This window comes from Pezoporus wallicus, unplaced genomic scaffold (assembly GCF_028554395.1).
Source record: "Pezoporus wallicus isolate ANWC-B61680 ecotype Strahan unplaced genomic scaffold, APGP_CSIRO_Pwel_v1 contig_227, whole genome shotgun sequence".
NCBI classification, from domain to species: Eukaryota; Metazoa; Chordata; class Aves; order Psittaciformes; family Psittacidae; genus Pezoporus; species Pezoporus wallicus.
The window spans coordinates 13,654,637-13,678,411 of NW_026635704.1; the positions used below are offsets into that span (position 1 = coordinate 13,654,637).

Consider the following 23,775-nt stretch of genomic DNA (forward strand, 5'->3'; position numbering starts at 1 on the left):
GAGCTACAGCACTCCCAGTTCCACAAGGCATGAGCCATGTTTTGCTATAAGCAAAACAAGGTGAATGTGCACAGGGTTTAGCTTTCCTGTTGTTTTCTGGAGTGCTGCTAATAAAAGAAATCAGTGCCCATTTAGTAGAGTATGCTTTAAGTTTCACTCTTCACAGTGATGGTAAATAAGCAAGTGTGGGCTAAAGAAAGGGAACTGCAGGATAAAATACAGTAATTTTCAGGGTCCTTGGAATCACAGCAGAAAGTGATGGTTCAATGTTTGTCTGCAATGTATGCAACCCTGGGCTTTGTGTTGATTTTGGCTGCTTTGTACTGCGTCTGTCCACACATAGATCTTACCAAAAATGCCAGCCAGTTGTGGTACATTTGCAATATGAGCTATTATATATTTCATTCTTACTTTCTCTCTGTATCTCAGGGCATAGGTAAGATTTCAGTCAGCAGGGGTTTTATTAGCTGGTACTGCAATGCTCTCAGGTGGTCAACATTAGCCATTTTCACTACATATAATTATCAATATCTTTGTTGATTTCAAGTTATCACAATTACCATATTAGGCATATAGATCACTGTATTTGTTTGAAGTCTTTATGGACCTCAAGATGCAACCAGAACTTAATCCCAGTAAAAGGGCGTATTGAAGATCTCCATTTGTGGTGATTAAATCATACATTAACCCAAGAGAACAGAAGGGCTGACATCACTGCCAAGTAGTTAATGATTATGCTTCCTATTGTCTCCTAATATTATCTTGAAAATGGCTCTGTCAGAGGGCCTAGAAATCCCTCAGAGCACCTTATGCTTTTTCATTTGCAAGTCTCCAATTGCAGTACTGATCAGAGAGACAGAAGTATGAATGAGCTAAATGATCTATTACATGTAAGAAATTAGGGCCAAAATCTGTGGGTTTTTAGTCAGTATTCAGTCAGGCAAATCTCCAAATACTTGTAGGGTAAGCATTGGCTGGAGAAGTTATTTCAGAGCAAAGCAGGAGCAAGCAGACTGCAATATTATGTAACAAGTAGAAAGATGTTTATTTCAGCAAGGTATCCCATGGGCTTTTGTGGGAAGACTACAGGGAGAGCTGCTCAGGCTTCCCTGTGGTACCTGCCCTGACAGGGCATAGCTGCCGTAGCCCAGCTTCTTGGGACTTGATCCCAACAACAGGCATAAGCACATGCTTCACTGTTCACGGTGATGGTAAATGAATGCTGAGGGCCTGAAAACTTATGTCTTAGGGCATTGCTCACCAGCCAAGCCATTTACAGGGAGACTGAGAGAATTGTGTGTTTCCCACCTACTAAGGCTGTTCGTAAGAATGAGCAGAAATGGAGCTGAAGATTTTATGGCCTGGGAATATCATGCTTGGGAATCAATCTGTATTCTTAAACCAGAACCATTTTTTAGCTGGCCCAGCAAGGCTCTGTTGAGATATGGAAGTATGGCAGGAGCCTGCTTAGCCCCAGGAGGATGCACACTATGTGAAATAAAGACAGCAGAGAGGCTGGGAGTATGTGTATTCATAATATGATGCAGTGGGGACGGGCAGCAATGGGTGAAGCAAGGAGAAGGCAGGGGATCCCAGGGAAAGAGAAGATGCCAGCACATCACCATGGCACATCTTTGGCTCGGCCACTGCTACAGGATTTAAGCTGCTGTTTAATCAAGGTGCTTTAAAAAATTGATACAGTTTGATAAAATGATGATTAACCTTCATTATACTTGCCTGTGATCATCACAGCAAAGAGCTGCACTTGTATGTCTTATCATCTCTTCTGAAAATTCTACTGGTAAAGAAAGACTTGATTGGGGATTAGATTTTTGTCATCAAATCCCATTTTTGCTCACATGCAGCAAAAAGGAAGGACTCGCTTTTGAGAGAGGAGTAAAAGGAAAGCACAATTGCTGGGCAGTTATCTCTGACATTCATATAATGTAGTGCATGTCCTTACGTGACATTCATGTGAGAGAAAAAGAAAGGTGTCATTTGAAAAAAGGTTACAGGAGCTCTTCAGGCATGAAGTCATCTCCAGGCAGCAGAGTTGCTGCAGTTTACCAGCTTCTGTTCTCACCCACCTGTGTTCACGACTTAGGGCACCATTTAACCCATTTTGCTTGCTGATACTCCTTTAATGCCCAGCTTTGGTTTTCCTTTTTTTTTTTTTTTCTTTCTTCCTCCTTTTTTTTTTCCATTAAAGCAGGAAATTAGGCCAACTGCTGGGCTGCACGAAAGTTTTGGGAGTGGAGCTGCCTCCTCTTTGGACTTCTAGGCATAGTCTGCCCTGCAATACTTGCAGATTAAATTGTCACAAGATATGAAAGATGAATTATAACATTAGCATCTTACAGCATATTGAACTGATTATGAATCTAAAGAAATGGTAATGATGTAAGCACGGACTGGATGTTTTTACATGGCACATAGGCAATATAGAGACCACGTATTCGCCAGGGCAGGTGCCAATGAAATGCAATTATTCTGGGCTCATAATGTTGTCTAAATCCAACCAATCTTCAGTGTCTTTCATAGACTCACAGAATGGTTTGGGTTGGAAGAGCTCTTAGAGATCACCTAGCTCCAACCCCCTGCCATGGGCAGGGACACCTTCCACTAGACCAGGCTGCTCAAAGCCCCGTTTAACCTGGCCTTGAACACTGCCAGGGATGGGGCAGCCACAGCTTCTCTGGTCAACCTGTGCCAGTGTCTCACCACCCTCACAGTGAAGAATTTCTTCCCAATGTTTAATCTAATTCTTCCCTCTGTCAGGTTAAAGCCATTCCCACTTGTCCTATCCCTACATGCCCTTGTAGTCCCTCTCCAGCTTTCTTGTAGGCCCCCTTTAGGCACTGGAAGCTGCTCTAAGGTCTCCCTGGAACCTTCTCTTCTCCAGGCTGAACAAACCCGACTCTCTCAGCCTGTCTCCATAGTAGAGATGCTCCAGCCCTCTGATCATCCCCGTGGCCTCCCCTGGACTCACTCCAACCGGTCCATGTCCCTCTTGTGTCGGGGTCCCTGAGTTGGATGCAGTACTGCTGGTGGGGGCGTCTCACGGGATATTTCAGAATGTTTCTTTGCAGTGTGTGATGAGGCACTACTTGACCGGAGCAAACACTGTCCTGCCTCCATGTGTGGGAGCACTGCCAGCCATGACAGCTTCCCTTCCAGAGACAGTGTCTTCTGTGCAATTCTATTTTAGTTAGAATCAAAAACGAGAAAAGCTTTATATCCCTCGCATCTGAAAGGAAAGTAATAGTCTGTGCATTGAGCAAAGCTCTGCTTAATTGGAGTTGTGCAACACAGCATTTGCTGCTCCAGACAGCAGCACAGGTATTTGCTGCTGCATTGCTCTTTGAAATCAGCTCTCCTCACATTTTTATTGGAAAATCTTATTTGTTTCCCCTTGCAGGTGCTGTTTTCCCATGATCTTTCAAATGCATTCCTATTTCTCTTTGTCTTTCATTCCTGAATTGAGTGGATTGCCTTCTGCTTCATGAAACTAACGATGTGTGACACTCTTCTGTCTCATACCCGGACAGCCTGCTCCTGACTTCTTTAATTCCAGGATTTTTTTTTTTATTATTATTTTTTATTTTAAATAAAAAATTACACAATAAACCCCCAGGTTCCAGGGGTGTTCTCTGTGAAAGTGGGGGTTCTGATTAAGGTGGCAGGGCTGTGTCTAATGACCAGCAGGTGCAAAAATCTACAGCCATTTAGGAATTTGAAAGCCACTGTGTGAGAAAGTCCTAAGCTGAACGCTCCTCTGAGCCTGCGGTTAGGAAAACGTGGAGATTTGCCAGTCTGAACAAAAGCTCCGGGGGATGCGCAGAAATCTGCTCCCTCTCCTGGTAAAAAGAGCAAAGCACCGGAGGAGGGAACCCCTTCTCCTGCCCACCGCTGCTCCTCCGTCCTCCTGCAAGGCTCCCTGGTGGAAGATGGAGGTGCCAGAAGCAGGGGTGAGAGGACTCGTGTTAAGAGCGCAGGGGTGTCCCTGCCAAGCTGCGTCACTGACTGCCCTGGGATGGGAAGCGGGAGCTCCTGAGGGATGGGGAAGAGACAATCCAGCAGGAGGAAGGATTTTGTGTCATTGCTGTGAATCCACAGAGAGGTGGGATTTCTGATAAAGGAGATTAATCAGAGTTAGGAGCAGAATGATATTTCATCCTTAATGTGCATTACATGGGTTTGCGGCTGGTTCCTCTCTCCTTACAAAGCTTTCTCCTTACAGGACTTTTAGAGGTTTGTGAGTTTGGGGACCCTTCCAGTCTAGGTGTTTGCATACAGGCTCTCAAGTGTCTCAGAAACCAATTGAATTAATTTAATTATCCTATGTGTGATAATCTCATGCTGCTGATCACAGGGGGGACAATTCTATATGTATGTAACCATCACAAGTATTACATTCACAGTCATTTCTAGAACACCTACTGCTTTAGTATCTGAATTTGGGGGGTGAAACTAGCAAGTCGGCAATGATTTATTGCCACAAACAGTCTAAGGAATAATTTAGAAAAATTACCAAAATTAATCAAAGCTGGGAAGACAAAAGGAACTGCAGGAACAACAAGGAAATGTAGCTGCGATGCTGGCATGGATACAGAGATTCAAGTTAAATGAAAGAAAAACCACACACTAAAAATAAAAATTAAACCCAAACCTATAAAGGATATATTTGGGGAAGATACACTTGGCTGGAAAACACTGTATACTTGGCGGTACAAAACTTCTGGTCAATGCCACAGCAGTCTTCAGGAGGTTTTGTGGTGCGCAACTGGGGCCCGTCTTCCTTAAGTATGCTCCTGTCCTTGGGCACGTAATGGGCATCTCATGTGTGATATTGCCTGCTCTGCACATGAGCAAAACATGTGCCTGTAAGTCTGTGCACCAGGCTCTTCACCCACTGCCCAACTCCTCGTCTGAGCTTCCTTGGAGATATACAAGTGAAAGAGCTCTTGGAAATAAGGCACCGCACTGTTAATATGAAAATGGGTGTAGCTGATTTTCAGCAATACTATTCCAAGATGATCCTTATCCATGAGTTTCAGCACTGACTTCTCTCTTGGTTGTAATGTGTTAAAGAGGGTCTGACTGACTCCGTACCGCAACAGTGTGTCAAAATAAGTTATCACGGCAAGAAATAGAAAGCAGTTTCTCGTGGAGACCTATGTTCAGCAGTCTGGTTGCATTTGGCAGAGTACCTAAATGTTTGTTTAAAACTATATTTATGTCCCGTTGATTTCAGTGGGACTGAAATAAATCCCAAATGCTTCACTTAGCTGAGAACTCAAGCTCGGTCTCTTCAGGATCCCCCACCCTGACTGAATTCAGTGGAAGCTGAGGGAACTTGTCATCCAGTAGGAAAACCAGTGTTTTACAAGGTATGATCTTAATGAAACGAATGATGCATCTTTTCCGACAGGAGTGAAAGGCAGAAGCACAAGACCATAGTATGTTTAGTTGAATAAAAAAGCAGCACACTGGAACACAAGGGTTATATTAGGAAAGCCTCCAAATTTTGTATAGCACTAATAAACGATGTTACTGTAAGATACAGTTTCTGGGGGTAGAAGCTGATCTGAGATAAAAGAGGAAAATGAATACATAGAGCAAAGAAAGCATGAATGTTGGTTTGGCGTGATATGTTTAGTAATAGTTTCATGTTACGCAGTTTAAATTATAAATTCAGAAACAATTCAGGAACAGTTATGTTTCTGAGAGCCAAGGGGCTGTAAGTCCAATGCTCATATTTGTTCACTGGCTTATCAGGCTGCAGACAGCGTATAATATATATTTGCCTTACAGGTGACCTTCTTTTTGAAGAGGGTTAACTACCATGCTTGTTCTGCCCTGGTCATTTCCTCCGCAGAGCCTGGTTCTCCTGAAGAGTCTTTGCATTCTGAACTAATGTCTGTAAGGAACTCATCTGAAACCACAGCTTTTATTAGACTGATGGCATCAGGCTGGACAGGAACCATGCCACCAGTGTTAGCCCTAGAGCCATCCTGAGGCACTTAATTTCTATTTTGAACTGACCTGTTATGACTCTGTCTGTGCCCTTCCCAGTTTGGAAGGGTGAATTCAGTGTGACAAGACATAAGGAAGATATTCTGAGTGTAATCCTACCACTAAGAATTTCTACTGCCTTAATTTGTATGTCTTATACTGTGGAATATGAGAAAGTGGGAGCCTTAACTCACTTGTGAAAGATACACTATGAAACTGAGTAAATGATCGATTTGAGGCATAGTAGTTGCTCACCTCTACACATCACTAGGTAAAGGTACCCAGAAGAGACGGAAACAGTAAGACTATTCAGTATTTCTCTAATTTTTTACCATTCTTATGCATGGAAGTTACACACCAGTTTATCGTTGGGGCATTGTCTTGTTTCTGTTCTTGTCTCTCTATAAAGTTAATTTAAAACATCACCTGATGGAGCATACCAGGTGAGCCTCAGATGACAATATCAATTTTTGTCATGAGGAAGAGGAGCGATGTTCAAGCGGTTGCGAGTTTATGGGAAATGAGCTGTCACCTACTCAGGTCCCTGGCACTGTAGATTTAGGCAGTGTAAAATTGCCATTAATGGCTGGCCCGATTCTGATAGTCAGATGAACTGGTGGAGATACAAAGAGGAGAGTGTAATGAGTTATATTTCACATGGTGTTTTCACCTTAGACAATGGCAGAAAACCTTGGGAATTGCTCTTCTTTCATGTATGAATGCTTTGGGCAGGATGAGCTTCCCTGCACTCACCCACGACTCACTCACCAGCCTAAAACCTGCCAAGGGTCTGCTGAGCTGGAGGAGGAGGGTGACCTGGGGGGGGCTTTAGCCTGTACATTAGCACTACCTGATACAGTATATCTCCTCTGGGGCAGGATAAGGAAGATGCCACAGACCATGACCATCACAGCTCTATCCAGCTGTATCCAGCTGTATCCATCCAACAAACCCCAGTGAAGACAAGGGCCACAGAGAAACACAAATCCTTCAGCAACCTGAGCCATGCATTCTCTGTGCACAGTCACTGAACACTTAATTTCGCAGTACTATCAGTCGCAACGATCGAGGCCAGGTTGGACAGGGCTTTGAGCAGCCTGGTCTAGTGGAAGGTGTTCCTGCCTATGTCAGGGGGGTTGGAACTAGATAACCTCAAAGTCCTTTCCAAGCCAAACCATTCTATGAGTCTATGATTCTATGATTTATAAAGCTGCTCTCTATGGCTATATATAGGCTGTTCGGTCTGAGGTTCAACACCAATCTCTTCACACACTTTAATATCTCATTGTGTCATGCAGGGAAGTGTTAGCCTTACCCCCTGGTTAAAGAATACAGCACAGAACTTAGGGCCACAGCCCTGCAAACGGTGATACACCTGCTCTGCTGTCTTAGAAAAGCAGTGTCATGAAATCAGTAGGTTATGTCCCCTGGTGATGCCCTCCGTCTGCAGGACTGCAGCGTGTGCACTTTGCCAGGAGAGAAGCCGTTGTGCTGCTTGCAGGTAAAAACTGCAGTCCCTGGCAGAGAACAATTGGATGGGGCTCAGATGTGGTTTTGTGAATGAAGCTTATGTCCTGGTGACCCATCTCAAGCAGAGGGAATGTTACTAAACATGCATTCCCAGAGGCAAACGGAGTGCAAGCTCATCTTTCCCTACAGGACACACATGTATAGAGTGGCCAGGAAAGCACCAGACGCTGCTTGTTAAAAATTGGCATCTCTTCAACAGAACTACCAGTGATTTTTCCATAAAACACATTAAGATTCAGTATAAATGCCTTTATGGATTTCACACCACATTAAAAGCGGTGATTGATTGACTACATTCCCTTTAGCTTATTTTTCATCCTTTGACAGCTGTTAACCAGGCAGAAGCATTATTAGCTCAATTTTCATGCTGTAAAAATATTTGGGAAAAGGAATTTGGCCAATTTTTCTCTTCTTGTTTCTGGTTTCCTATCAGTGTTGGTTCGATTGTTTTGACAAATGCAGAGTGTAACCAGCACAGCATCTTAACATGAATCCTGATTTTAGAGCCAAGCTTCCAGGTTTGCTAAGGAGATTTTAAGCTTGAAGTAAAGAGACACAAGTTCTAATTACAGCACTCCTAAGCAAAGTTTTAGGGTCATCCAGGTTTAAATATGTTTTTGCTCTTCATAAAGGTAAAAGCTGCTTGTGGAACGTGGGCTGTCTGGTTCAAAAGTAGGATCTCCCTGCCATGGTCAATAGATGGCATATGAAAAATAGCTATGGAATGCTGGTGCTAAGTTGAATCTTTTTTCCTTTGTGTAGACTGCAGAGAGGAGAATATCCTCCCTGTTCATCAATCTCTTCAGTCTTCATTACTAACTGTGTGACTAAACTTCAGTACTATCTGGCTGTCTTCTGGAATTAGAAGTCTCTTAAAGCAAACTCCTTTGCAATTAAGTGTCAAAGTTGTTAAAGTGTAAAGTATGGCAATAAAAAATTTCCCAGATGCCTTAATAGCTCTGACAGATTTGATAGAGTCTGCTGCAGCCCCCCGGGAATTTACACTACACGGGCATTGTTCATCATTTCAAGCAAAACCATTGTGCAAAGTCAGCAAGGTGACTGGTAAACAGAACCCAGTCGTGCTCTCAGTCAGTCAGGGGCAATGCAAGGCAGCAGCTGTGAAGTCAGTGAGTTGCTCCACATTTAATTCAGAGGAGCCAACAGCACAGCCTGAGCATTTCTGAGGTGTGCCCATGTTAGAAACAGTGCTGCTTCCCTCCTGTGGGCTCTGGGCTCCATCACCCCTGCGATGGGAAACTGAGGAGCTTGGTGAATCCCAGCTGTGCCTGAAAGAATTTCTTGTGTAGTGAGAAGCAAACACCTGAACCCTTCTCAGCGTGCTCGTCTGAGTGTGAATTACAGGAGCTTGTAAAACATACAAAGCGAGAAAGTTTTTGACCCAACGTACAAGCAATTTTAACACCTACTTTCCTGGAATATGGTTATTTTCCAATCAAGGCTGAGTTTTGAAATGTAAACGTTACTGGTCATTGCTAAAGTAAGGTCTGTTTTTCAAACGTTAAAGTCCCTTTCCTTTTTAAACAGGCACATTGGCAATAGGCGTATTGCAGGAGTATAAAGCGTTCCCTGGTGAGCAGCATAAAATAGCCACTGCAACTCCAGTCTGCAGTATTAGCAATCTTAAACAATACTAAGTACTCATTTCTTGTTCCAACCAAATATTTATGATTTTCTATACGGATATATAATAAGTAAGCTAGAGGTAGAGAAAATGCGCATTTACCTTCCCCTCAGTTTAGAGACAAAGTAAGCTTATGTAATTCAGGTGTTTGCTTTCCACATCACAAGAAGAACAGGAGTGTCAATAAGGAAGTGCTTCCTGTAGCTATAAATCCTGGAGATGCCTTGAAAATGAGCAAACTGCTAGTCAAGGAGAAAACAAACCTGCCATGTCCATCTTAATCATAAAGAATATGTTACAGTGCAGAGCATTCACATTTCCATTTGCTGGATCAGAAAAGGGGTCCTGTTTGTCCAGGAGTTTCAAAAAGCAACATCTTGAACTCTGAGCCTTGCCTTTTGTCCAAAGGCTTTCCACCAGGCTCCAGTTTGTGTGGGATGTAGCTACATCAGGCAGGACAAGCATCCCCATATGATCACCTAATGAGTGAGCCCTAAGCAGAAAGCGAGGTAGCAGCATTAGTGCACTAAGCCTGGCGTAACTGGCTCATGCAAAGCCAGGCTAAATTAACCCCAGAGCAGCACTGCACGAAGATGACGGCCCTGCGGCCAGGACCCACGAGGGTGCCTGTGCCCACCACACCACTGGCGCCTGTATGGCTTTTGCCAGGAGCTGGCTGCGATGCCTCACATTATGCATGTGTCTCCCTTCCCTCCCTGCATGACTCTGTTTCTTCTTTGCATCTGCCCCAACCAACCAGGAGTAGTGGATCAGGTCACCACTGACAAGCTGCACACATGAGACATAAGCCCCCATTATTCACATGAATTAAGACAGAAACCTACTTCTGTTTTCCTAGGCTTATTCATATAATTAATTGATATCTCAATCCAGGAACAGACAAAGATATAGCAGCATTTCAGTGCATTCCTTGGGGAAACACTACACAGAGACAGCACAATTAATTTAGATAATATCTATTTAGATGGCAAGTTAATTAGTGCATAGAACCAGACAGGAGAACCATTTTTTGGAAAACACGTGAGAAAGTCAAATTTTCTTTCCCTTTACCTGTCGGCAACCATCCATCAAACATGTTTTTGTTTGATGGCAAAGACATGCAGAAAGCACAGCAAAACCTCTGCTGAATTTCTGCACATTTCTGGGGCATTTGTCCCCCAGCTCATTTTCACATGGAAAGTGTAGCAAAGCTTGAAACAACACAATGTCTGGCTTAGCTATATTGAAATCAGTTGTCTTATGTCTTGTCAGCATCAGAAATACAGCTTCCCAGAGCTAAGTCAATTAATTAATTAAATATTCTGTGTGTGCCTTGCAATGATGGGGGGAAGAAAAGTGGCAAGTAATCCTCATCCAATTCATAAGCAAACTAGGTTACTGTAAAGTTGTCCTTGCCACCAAGTGCCAAAGTGCAGCATGTAGTTCTCACCTCCTTGTGGGTTGCCATCTGCCATTACATCTCCCTCTCCTTCCTCCATCTCCCTGTTGGGGTAAGGTTGGACCATCAGGGGTTTTGGCAGGTGGTGTTGAAAATCCCTCAGCACTGTGAGTTTCCTACAGGCCAGTGCAGTCTGCTGCTAATACTGCTTTAGACTCTGCCTGCAGGAGATGAAGTTACACAGACTCTGTGCTGCTCTTGGGCTCAACCCCAAATCACTGTAAAAAAAGTGCACTGGAGAGCCTCTGTTCAGGCCTGGAGGCTGGAATTTGCAGCAAAGTGTTCTGCATCCTCACACAGGACTGCAACAGCCAGTGACTATGCCATGTTGTAGTGCAGCAGGGCTTTTAAAGCTTGAACAATGCATCTTTGGGCGTTTAAAAATTGCTTCCAGGGTTGGTTTTCAACACCTGCATCTCTTAACAGCTCACGGGAGTCTCTGTTTTGCAGTGTGAAATTCTGCTTGTGTTTGCACAGGTCATTATTCCCAAGCACAGATTAGGCTCCACTCCAGGAGAATTTCACTTGGAAACGATAAAGTAAAATGGGATCCACTGATTGCCATGCAACAACCAACAAATCAGGCAGTGAGAAAATATCTGCTTTCTGCCTCAACAATTCAGTTGCATCCCAGGCTGCTTTTGCAGCACACAATAAAAGAAAGTCCCAAGCGTTATTGACCAAGATCATTCATTCTCTGAAGCACAAAGCAGATTTTAGTAACCGTTTTCTGCTACAGCTGGCCCCAGCTATGAAGTTTATACAAGAGTAAAAGTCACAGACCACAAACAAAGAAGATGCCTCTGTCTGCTCAGGAAATCTGTCCTGTAGCCATTTCAAACCCTCTTTACATCCAGATGGGTATTTGCATTCCTGGCTTTTTAGGAAAATGAAGCAGGACACAGTGTAAGCTTACTAGTTTATGAAGTGTTACTTATAATTTATTTTTATGCTTATGCAAGACAGAGCTTGAACCTTTGGGGCAAGATCTGTTCCGTGAAGACTGTGACATTCACATCAAATGTGCGGCCTGAATATTGGGCAAAGGGAACGTTCAAGAGAGGATTTTTTCATACGTGTGGCTCCGTATCTGCCATCATTTCATTCTCACATCACATTACAACATTGGGAAATGAAGTCTAATGAGTTTTTAGGCACCTCCTGCTACAACCTAGATTTTATTCTATTTTAAGTTTGTAAAAACGTAACTTTAAATGAAATAGCCATGTCTGGCTCTTTGGAGTTAAGTAAGCAATTAATAGAAACCAGTGCAATCTAAGCACCCTGACTCACGTTCCCTGAGGCGAACAGCTTAGGATGCTCTATTTGCAGATCTTCTCACAGCAGTGTCAGCATTAAAATGTTTGCACCTCAGCCACTGCAATGCCAGAGCAGACATGCATTGTAAATTCATTTTCATCAGAGGTTTAAACCGGTATGGCCGCACCAGACTCTGAACAAGCGTCTCCTTCTTCCAGCAACTCTACAGAAGTGTTATTTCTAGGCACTGGGCAAGGCTGACATCTGAGGACCACAGGCCTGGATTTTCTAGAGCTTCTCTTCAGGTGCTGTGCAGCCAGTGGACACAGGACTGGGTGTCATCATCCATGGCAGGACGTTTCTCCAGGTACAGGCTTGGTACTTCTGGCAGAGCAGGAGTTAGCAAAGGAAGGGCAGTTCTTAGTCTGAAGTCCACAGAATAAATGTCAAGTTTTTCCACACAAAAGGTGGAACTTTGCCCCATCAGTGCCCTGAAAGGGAATATTCTTGCATCAACCTTCCCACAAAAGTGACATTTTTATGTGAGGTGTGAAAAGATTTCACACTAAGATAAATTAACAATTATCTGCCATGTGATACAACAGCATTCTCCTTTCAGAGTCATTCATGCAGTTTTACCCTGGGCAACATATATAGATCGATCTGTCCCGTAGCCATAACACTTCACACAAATCTGCTACGCATTCAGCTCTAATACCCTTCACATGGGGTTACTGGTTCAGCTTGTATCTATTGCTTAATCAATGAGAAATAAAACTCCATTCTCTCCCAAACTGCTGCTTCAGCTAATAAAGGCTTGGTCTGCTTTGCCTGAGTATCCTAATTAATAATAATGAAATACTGTAAGTAGAGCTGATATATTTGGAAGTCTTTTTTTTTTCTTTTTTTTTCTTTTCTTTTTCTTTTGCCAGAATGGGAACTCAGTAATGCCTGGAGTTTTATTTGTCACTGAATTACTCTTTAATTGGAACTGATTGCCTGAGCTGCTGTTTGTAACTGCAGCACTCTCTCTACTCAGTTGAGGGGGAAACCTTTAACATCCCCACCAACAGGGCTGCAATGTTTGCTGTGACAGACTGCAAGATACTGAAATCCATCCCTGGGTAGAGAGAGATTTAATATGCATCGTTTTGTCCTAGTGGGTTAGAAAAACCTACTGACTGGTGGTGTCGCATCATCTCTAGACTGATAATAGCAGCAGGCTTGGTTTGTGCTGGTAGCAGGCTGTAAAGGGATGAGCAGCAGTCTTATAAACACAATGTCAAGTAACATATATCAGCAATTTGCTGTGTATTTGTTTCCTGTACCTCTGCCCCATGGAGGGCACTGACCTTAACACAAAATAATAAGGTTAACAGAGACAGTTTGGGAAATCTTCTCCAAACCTGCTAGATTCCCATCTCCTGAGGGCCTGAAGATTAAATGGCTACTGGAGAGCCAGAAAAGCTGGAGGTTTGTTGAAATAGGTAAGTGTACTTCTACTTGCCATGCTAGCAATGGTTTATAAATGAGCTTCCAGAAGGGGTTAAATAGAAAGAACTGCAGTGACACAGATGTAAGGGCTCCTGCAGAAACACTGCTCAGTGGCTGAGGGGAACAGATTGATCTCCCGAGAAGCCAGTGGTGAAAAGATCTTACATTACTTTATGTTTCTATGGTTTGAAAATACGCAGGAAGATATAATACCTTATGACAAAAACCAATTACCCAGAGTAACGCCTTTGATGGTTACAGTGTAGGAAGGATGTTCATGAGAATTTTCCTGTATCAGTATTTAGAGCATTTTTTCCTGCTGCCTTTTAGAGGAATCTGCGGCGTGTAAAATGTGCATCGTTTTTTAAAAGCCTGATAAGATCCTTTCTAATTGGTAGCTGAATGATATCCTTTGTAATGTGGTATGCAAACATTAGGACACTTCATGTGATTTCCAGTCATGCTCATTTGAAATACTTTATTCAGGAATGCTTGTTTTGTCCTCTGCAGAGGTCTGCTGTTGCCTTCTTGAAGTAGCTGCTGCACTCTAATTTGGGCAAGGCCTGGATCTCAATGCAAGGTCTGCAGGAAAAAACAAAGATGGAGTACTTAGAAAAACTGCATACATTGCATATATGCAGGTCATTTTGTTTCTCTTCTTTTTTTTTTTGTCTCTTCCATGCTATTTTGGCCATAGGATAGTTCAGTTCTCCTTTTTTCTCCAAATCAGCTAAGTAGCTTTAGTATCAAGTCTTCTTTGGGGCTGGATTAGGATTTACCAGAACAGTAAGAAACCAAATAAAATTTTCAGTGCAGCAACAAAGTTTAAAGGTTTTCATGGTTATATATCAAAGGAGAGGATTATAGCTAAATCTTGAGTTAAGGTGATTATGCACGGCTCAGGTAGCAGCCACACCTGAAATTATGAGCTGTTCCAATTCACACAGTGTAAAAATCTGTGCACCCATAAAAAGAACCCTCAAATATGGTCCAGGGCAACAAAAATATTTTAGACCTGTGTGCTGGCTTTGGCTGGGACAGAGTTAATTTTGTCCTTAGTAGCTGCTATGGGGCTGTGTTTTGGATTTGTGCTGGAAACAGTGCTGATAATTCAGGAATGGTTTTGTTATTGCTGAGCAGTGCTTACACAGTCAAGGCCTTTTCTGCCCCTCACACCACCCCATCAGTGAGCAGGCTGGGGGTGCACAAGAAGTTGAGAGGGGACATGAGCTGGGACAGCTGATCCCGACTGACCACAGGAATATTCATAGAATCATAGAACATGTGCAGAATGTATAAGGCAAATTTTGTATTGTTTAACATAGTGCAAACTCAAGGGAGAAACGTCATGGTTTATAAATACTATGAAGCCAACAGCATAAATGAAAGAAGGGCATTACTTAGTCTCAGAAAATAGCAGGTCAAGAAGAAATGGCCTCAAGCTAAGAACAGGAAAACTTAGATTACAAAAAGCTCTTCATGGAGCAATTAGATGGCCATATATGTACCTAGAAAAGGTTGGGAAAGACGTGTTTCACTTTTTAAAAAGCTCCCATTAGAGTAAATGTGTCAGAGCAAACCTCATTGAAAATAGACGGCACTAGCACAGAAAGGGTCTTGCTCTTGGTTCACTGAATTAGTAAAGTCGGCTAACTGGGGCTCTCTCTGGTGCCCATGTTACCCTGTACCTGATATATTACATCTTTTGCAAAGTAGGTAGAAAAATATTAATATGCAGTCAGAATAAAGCACCACTGTTCTGGCTGCAGTGAGCTTCACACTTATTTTACTACGTTGTCAATTTCTGCATCTAGCAGTATCAAATCCACTTCTCTTGCTGTAAATATTTAAGTACAGTTTAAAGAAATCAGAAATATGATGTCTTTCTCAGAAGGCAAGACTCTCCTTTAAATATGTGGGACAGGACTGAGTGACCTCAGTTCTGACAGTGCTGTCTATTCTTTTAAGGACCTAATTCCCAGTGAAGTCAGTAAGAATAATGTTTTACCCCTTCTATGCTTTTTATGGCTCATATGTCAAAAGGATACGATGCCATAAGCATATCATGTGGTTTACTTTGGGGTTTGATGTTGGTTTGTTTTATGGGGTTTTGTTGTTGTTTTATTCTTTCATGAATATCTGCAATGTAATCAGTAAAGTCAATGGTACTCTGGAAGCAAGATATACGGTCTCATCTAAGTATCTTTACTCAGCAATGGAATAAAGAATTGGACTGGCTTTCCAGTTGTTAATTTGTTTTCTCCACATAGGCAGCTCTTCTCTTTGCAACAGCACTTCAAATATTACACATTTAAATGGTTACTCTGTTAGAGCTTATTTTATTTTTTCAGCGAAAAAGCAGTGGATGTTCTTTCCTTGGAAAAAAAGAAAAAGGTTAAAATGTGATTTTAAGATGAAAACCACAGTTCTTGTCATAACAAAATAATTTCTTTTCATAGCAAAATAGCTTGACTCAAGTCAAGCTCTGGGTTCAAACTAATTGGTGATATTTCTTCAAATTAGTTATGGATTGTCACAGTCAAAATCAGTTTCTTTACATTAGCATGACATTTTCCATCCCTTAAGTTCTCATGGGAACATATGTAAATTTGATGACAGTGTTTTTCAGGAAACCTGTAAAATACATGTCTGAAATGTGGAGATAGTCTTAAACTATGGTTTTCTGAATTAGAGAATAAAACTTGCAACATTAAGCCATTTCAAGTTAGCAATGCCAATTGCTGTAACTCATCTCTTAAATGTCTCAGGACTGGGAGTGATTGATGAACCTAATTGGCTCCAGAAAACTCCCAAAGGCTTTTTCAAGCAAAAGAAATAAAACTCACAACTGTGCCTACTGTACTATATTTGTGAAAAGTAAGTATATCTAGAGTTCCTTCTGCTCTGAAATGTTCCTGGGGATCTTATTCTACAGATGGAAACATAACATACCTGACACTGAACTTTACTCCAAATTTATGCTGGTGTAAACAAAATCTGGAGGCTCTCCTCAGCATATGAAACCCATAATAAAGCCTTAAGGAAGCCCTTCCTCCCATATAACTTATTTGGGCAACTGACAGCTCAGATCAATCAGTGTATTGTTCTAATAAATAATTTCTTAATTGCACCCATTAAAAATCATTATGACTTTACAACATTACATGAAAGATTGAAAGTTAATACATATTTCAGTCACGTGGAGTTCAAAAATAAGAACATCCTAAGGACACTGTGAGCATCCATCAGCTGTGTGAAGAAAGATAAACGATGGCATGTAACATTATCCACTTAAGTGCCATGACGCTATCTGTAAACTAATGAGAATTCATTACAAAGATACTAGAGAAAATCAGATTACCTTGGATTTATGGCAAGGTAAATCTGGTTTTGCTTATTGTCTGTTTGTTTGTTTTCAAAGTTCTTACAAATGAGCAGCCATTATCTTCTTTATTGTGATTTTATGGTTTTCCCCTCTCTGTGAATTGGAAAAGATTAGTATTAGAAACCTGATTCAGATTCAATCCAGTGTATCGATCTGCTTTTTGAAGCAGCTGAGTCTGAAGCAGGGATGTTTTATCTGTGTTCTTACACAAGCTTTAGCAAGCATCAGCTGGTCACATAGAGATTTTCAAGTGACCACTGACTATCTATTTCCTTTAACATGTATGATTTTTTTCAAGTGTTTAGCACCAACAGTCTGATAATTATAAAGGGCTGGAAGAGACTGTGGTAGGGGACATGTACAACTGCGACAACCAGCAACAACAGTCTGGGGAAGAATAGGAGGAAAATGTATGGCATCTATGGAAGAGGTGCAAACAAAGTGAGTTGAATCCACTGTGAGATGCCGTGTGGTACCAGCATTTCCTAGAGTATCCAATCCATGCAGCAACGTTTTTCACACCATGTTCAATAACAAGTAAGTAGTTTTGTAGTAAAAATTCTAACTCTCCATTTGATCAGATGTTGGAACGTACCAATACACGTATAATGTAAGGATACAGAAGAAAGCATGTGAGTGAAGAGGGGAGGGGTAGAGAAAGGTATTTGCATCTTCTTCCTGCCCCCTCAGGGTTCACACCTTTATATTAATCATTGGTGTGAAATATTAATTTCTTTTGAGAGTGACTTGCTGAACTCTGTAGATTGTTTTGATGGCTCAGGGCAGGAACAGGAATGTGATGTCCTCTGAGGCAGGTCACTACATGTGTTTCTATGAGAAATTGGGAACCTACAGAGAACTTTTGAAGTCAGAAAGCCTGACAGCTGACCCTTGTGCTGGTGAGGCATATGTAGGTCGTGTTCGTACAAGAGCTCCCTGTCAGACAGGAGCTCTTTGCCCCTGTTAGTGTTCTACCACCTAAATGCTAGAAGGTATCCATCAAGGTCTATCAGAGTAACCTCATTTTAGTAGTCCCTGCTGATGCACAGTTAAGATCTTTAAAGCAATGCTGTTAAATTGCAGCAGTTAAATTGGCAGCTGCTATAAATTGTACCTAAGTTGGGCTGGATCAGTAAGATCCAAAGTCTCTTCGTATTCTGCTCTTTCTTACACCAAGAAAAGGCTCTAATACTTGTTATTATTCTTCTGTCTTAAATAAAGATATCATGGCACAGAGAAATTAGACGTTATCTCTTCCATGTAAAAGATGGAAACATTACCCATAGCACACTTATCCAGTCAGGTCTAAGCCTGTACATGTTTCCTGCTTGGTTATGACTGGAGTCAATCCCCACATCTCCACTTCTTAGTGAGGTGTCTTGTTCAGAAAGAGGATGGCTCAGCAGTTCAAGTCCTCACTGGTGAACAGAAATTTTGCTGTTCCCTGCTAAGGTTTGTTGTACATGAGGAATAAATTCTCTTGATTGTAATATTCTGGCAACGAGTACTTTTTGGAGATTGATTAAATGCTTCAGCTTTGCTCAGTCTATTAATCTCAGCAGCCATTTATTGCTTCGTATACTACAGTGCATTGGGGATTATCCCTTAAGCACTGTGTGTAGAAAGCATGTAGCAGCAGGATACAAATCTTGTGTCTTGGAAATGCTTCTCTGGAAATGAAGAACAGGAGCTGTCAGGAAAAGCCAGGATAGTTTATGCTAGCGCTGAATGCCTCAACCTTTTGTCATCAGTACTGCAAGCTCCCATTTCCTACATCAAATAAGTGATACTAACTCTCTGATGTAAATTAGTGTACCACTGCTGCTACACTCTTACTTTTCTGTTGATTCCAGGTGATACCTGAGCCAGTGGGATGGGGACTTAAAGCACTGCAAACTTCTTAGAATAGTATCTTCAATTGCTGTTGTCTATTGGCCAGAACGTTCAGCCTCTTAATCCAGTGAACTGTTACCTCCACCTACAAATGTTGCAGGTATTATTATTCTGCATATTAAGCATATACTTAAAGACAATCTGTGCATCCTAGAGGACTACGCAAACATATATCAGCTATGTTACCGCTAAGGCTACCAACATGAATAAACCAGACCCTGAGAAGTCTCTTACTATATACTGAGTCTTTAGCTATTATTTTTTTTCGTTTTGTCTTGTGAAAATTGGTGCTTAGCCAACAACATTAACTAATACCTGTAACATCCCTTAGAGGCATCAGGCTTAACCATCATAGTTTTAAATAAACTGAAAACTAAAAAGTGAAACAAAGTTCAGGGATCTCATGGGAGTCTCCAGCTCTCTCATACAGAGTTTCTCAGACTAGAGAAAGTGAAGGATGAGTGGAAGTAAAAGCAGTAAGAGCAAAGAAAGGAATGTATAAAAGTGCTAGAGAAAGAAAGGGAGTTTCAATCTGACAGCCTCCAGATAACAAAGCACAGTCTGGGCATAACAGGGAAGGCAACTGGTGGCTATGGAGATAGTGTGGCAGTACATGGGCATCATCAATGGGTCATTATTACTACTGTAAAGAATAGTCACTCAAAGTTGTCATCTCTTTGCCTCCCCTTCCCTCTAGCATCTCAAAGCTGAGATAGATCATAAAACTTTGCAGGCACAGATCCTACCAGTCCCCATCACGCAAAGCTCCTCTCACATAGTAGGTTATTTAAAGCTTTAGGGCTTAAGGGTTTCCTTAACCATGAGTGCAGAGGGATAAGAAGAAAAAAGCTAATAGCATTCCTCTTCAGACTAGTAACCATACTGGAAAACTTTTTGGTTTGGGTCTGTTGGTTTGTTGGGTTTTGGTTGGGTTTATTTTCCTTTCTTTTATTAGGGAAAATGGATAATAGTTTATGTATATTCAATCACAGTCTTTCCCAAACAGATTCACATTGCTGTTGCTATCAGACAACAAATATATTCCTTTTGTTTCTACATTCAGTGGGTTGGTAGGAACACAAACAGTATGTGCTTAAAACAGGGAACAGCATTTTTGCAGAGCTGTCTCTAACTTCCAATGGCTGGACAACCCTTCTCATAGTCAGAGAAGACACCTCTTCATGGCAGCATGCCCCACAGCCACAGTGGTCCATTCAGTGTCATTCTCCTTGTAATTAAGAAGTTACTAGATATTGTGAGTTTCCCATGGGCTTATTTCCAGGAAAATACCCTTTGAGAGTCTGAAGTCATTCAGCCACCCCTGGTTTCCCAGTTCTCCTGCAAAATCCTCTCCAATCAACCTCCACTTCAGCCTCTACAAGGTAAATTAGTAGGAACTAAGATAATAAATGTATTTAGCAGACAAAGCCAAAGTATGGCACACTGGGGAAAGGTTGAGATGCTTATTAGAAATGGAATTTTTGAGTTACCAGCATATTAGGGTCTTTTACAAAGTGAGTGAACATACAAATAAGTGATTTTTTTTTTTGTCTACTATATTTTGATTGCCAAGGTTTCAAGAAGCTTCTCAAATAAACTAAACCTTTTGAGAAAAGAGAATGTATAACTGCTAAACTGTCACACCACACAACTGCCCCCCCCCCAGTAATTAAAAGGTGAGAAATAAAAGACAGGAATAAATGGCCAGGTTTTGCAGCAGAGGTTGGTTACCAGATACTACTGTGGAAATCCATGCTGCAGCTTCTGCTGTACCAGATGCAAGAGGGTAGAGAGTGAAGTGGCAATGTCTGCAGATGGCACAGATATTCAGAGTAAAGCTGAATGGGAAGATGTGCAAAAGAGATTCTTGTATTTTATTAATTGGTGACAAAACAGCAGATGAAACTCAGTGTGAATACGTACCATGTAACACAGATGGGAATAATATGAACTATACATACATAGTATTAGGACATAAATTAGGTATTACCGCTCAGGAAAGTGGTCTTGGAGCAATATTTGGTCATCAAAAAAAAACCAAATTGCATATATTTAGCATTGTTAGAAAAGGAGTAGAGGAAAATAACAATAAAAAATTACCATACCCCTGTAAAAATCTACCATGAATTCCCATCTTGAATACCACAGAGATTTCTGATCGCACAGTTTCACAAAGAGCACAGCAAGGAAGGAGAAAGCTGTCAGAACAATAATTGCATAGAGTGGCTCCCATATGATGGCAGACTAAATGTTGTGGGAATCTTCAGCTTCCAAACGGTTTGTGAAAGGTGAGCAGGAACAACCTTCCATTACTTTTCACAATTCAATAGTCAAAGGGCTTCAGGGCTCTAATTTTAAATCAAGAAAATGAAGAGGGTTTTTTCCATTCAGGACTGAATGATGAACCTGAATGGGACAGGATATTGTGCAGGTTGAAAGCCTAAACAATTTTTAAAAGGAATTACAAAGTTAATACAAAATAGACCTATTGATATTATTAAGCAAGATAGTCTGACTACAGTCTCCCTAAGAGAAGAAATTCCTTATAAGGCCTTTTTCAACATATGTGCCCTATTTCAACATTTTAGATGCACAGCACTGAGCTAGCCAGCCCTTTGACCTGACCTACTCCACAGAAGTGCTTCTGCTCTTGCATTCCCTGAACCTGGGAAGAGCCATACCCAATGTGAAGTTTTTCAGAGGTGAGTGACACTTCTTAACTCTGACTTCTTAGCCTGCTTTTACGGAGATTTCCCCAGTGCAGGTCTCTAGAAGGCTTGAGTCAAGACTGAAAGAGGACAGTTGAACCTGGGGTCAGATGGGTAGCTCAGAGAAACTTAGAGGTCCCTTCCAGATCTTTGATTTGGTAAGCTCTGCTGCAGATAAACTAGGAAATGCTGTCGTTGTCTTCTGACTGCTCAAGAACTGGGTACCCAGAAGTATGTCTTGTATCTATCCACATCAATCACTACTTTGTCCTGAGCCACAAGTTCAGAGTCAGACAGCAGTGAACTTCTGGGGCAAAAGACATATCGTAGGCTTTTTACGCTTATGTGAGAGGATATGGAAAATGCAGATTTATAGTGACCAACAGCAAAATATGCTGCTAATTCCAAATCCCAAACTGCGCTGTGTTTCCCATCATCCCCAAGGAGCATGAAATCCTAGTTCAAAGCACTGGGAAAGTGCATTGAATGAAATCACCACCACAATGAAACAAGGACTTACTGAAAGATAAAAGCCCAGTGCTTCTTTATCTCTACATATTCCAGAGAAGATAATACGAAACAGTTAAAAGAGAAGCATCCCATTTCAGTGGAAATCCTCTCATGTGAAGAGGTTCTGAGAGTGAAATTAACCTGTGGGATTTAATTTAAATATTTTCCCTTGTCAGACAGTCTCCCATGAAGCTTAGGGCCATCTAATTGCCTTTATTATTTTCATCCAATTAGTTTAATATTGTAGAGGCAAACAGAGATCCACATTAAAAATGTGTGCCAGGACTGTACAAAGCCAAGGTCTATACTGTACTAAAAATTATGTTAGGAAGACATGAGGCAGAGGTTTTCATCCAGGATGGCAATCTAATCCGATTTGCAAAGACAGATCATACTACAGAAAAAGGGGACAGGCTAGAAAAGAGCCACCAAATTACTTTGGGGAAGTTTCTAAATATTCTGTGGGAATGAAGTGATTAATGGTCTCTATTTCTCCTTATATCTCAGTAGACCTCATGGTTGATAATTTCGTTTTGTTCTTCATTAAAATGGCACCCAGTTGCTAAAATCTTTGCTGGGTTAATGGGTCACACAGTCAACATTTGGTGGGATTAATCGATTTGCTGTCAGGTGGAAACCTCCAGCACAGGAATAGCGGTGTCTTGGTGAAGAGAGTCATCTGCAAAGAGAGTGTGGCTCAGTATTGTGTGTAAATCTTGTGGCCTCTGAAAGATACAACAGCAGCACACTGTCTTCATTTAGGTAAGAAGGTGTTCGGGAGCAAGCAAGCCTGACCAAAATGATGCATTGTGTTCACGCACAAACTGGACAAATCCCTGACAAACTGTGCATGCACAAGGGTAAGATTCCCAGAGTCTTCTGTGAGATCAGCTTTTTCTGCCAAGTCTGTTGCTCGTGGTTATTCATGATTTGTCAGCAGTGTTTATTCAATTATAATAACACTGGAGTGGGTGAGGAAAGGTACATTTTGCAATCTACCTGTGTTCAATAATTAACATTCATATTTAAGCAGGTAATTAAGTAGGTCTTTCAATCAGTTTTGCAAGTTTCTTTGAGCTCTGATGCTTTAAATGGTACCTCACTTGCATTAGCCTACTGAAGACTCTGATAGTTATATCTTTATAAAGAGATCACAGAGCGATGTGACTTCACAAATGTTCCCATGTAGCTCAACTCATTCAAGTAATCCACACTAAAGTTTTATCTTGGTGTTAGTATGATTCTAAGAAGAAGTGGACTAGCTTAGGCCTAACATTATTGCAGCCTGTTATTTCTTCCCTTTTCCTATTACTTAATTTGTAATTCATACTGGGTAGTAACCAAAGTGCCTGCTGGGAGACTTTTAAGCAGGTTTCCTTTGCAGGCCATTTGCTTTCTTATAACTGAACAAGGTGGGGCTGAATCTGACAGTTAGTCTTAAAAGGCTTTTTGTAAGAATGAGACACCACCCCATGTTTAGGGCTGTGATTGCTTTACAAAAGACAACTCACTTTGCCAAACATTAGAAAAGTCTACTTGTTTTCTTGAAATACAGTTATCCCTGGGGTTCTAGAAGTGGTAGTGGTGAAAAGGCTAAATGAAGCTGAAATCACTGATATTATTTTTATCGATGGATCAGCTGACATAAACAGTCACAGCCTTATTTTACTACGTCAGAGTATTGAAACTACTGTACCCAAATTCTGTTGTGATTCCTGGTGGGTTGTGATGTACGTATTTGTTAAGGTTACTCAATCTGTTAGCTGTCTGTAAGGCTCTGGTTCCAAGTTATTATTACTACAGCACTTGGGAAAAGAAAGCTGATTGGGATCAGCGAGGGAATTACATTTCTGCCCAGTTAGCTGGCGGACCTAAA

General features: G+C 41.5%; 1 long non-coding RNA gene across 2 annotated transcripts in view; it reads right to left on the reverse strand.

The window, feature by feature from the left end:
• Nucleotides 1-23,775, reverse strand: part of LOC130592955 (uncharacterized) — a 63,376-nt gene that overhangs the window by 25,752 nt on the left and 13,849 nt on the right. For both annotated transcript variants that reach the window (XR_008970717.1, XR_008970716.1), the window contains exon 2: nucleotides 18,625-18,766. This is a non-coding gene — a long non-coding RNA (uncharacterized LOC130592955). The remainder of the gene's footprint in view (nucleotides 1-18,624; nucleotides 18,767-23,775) is intronic.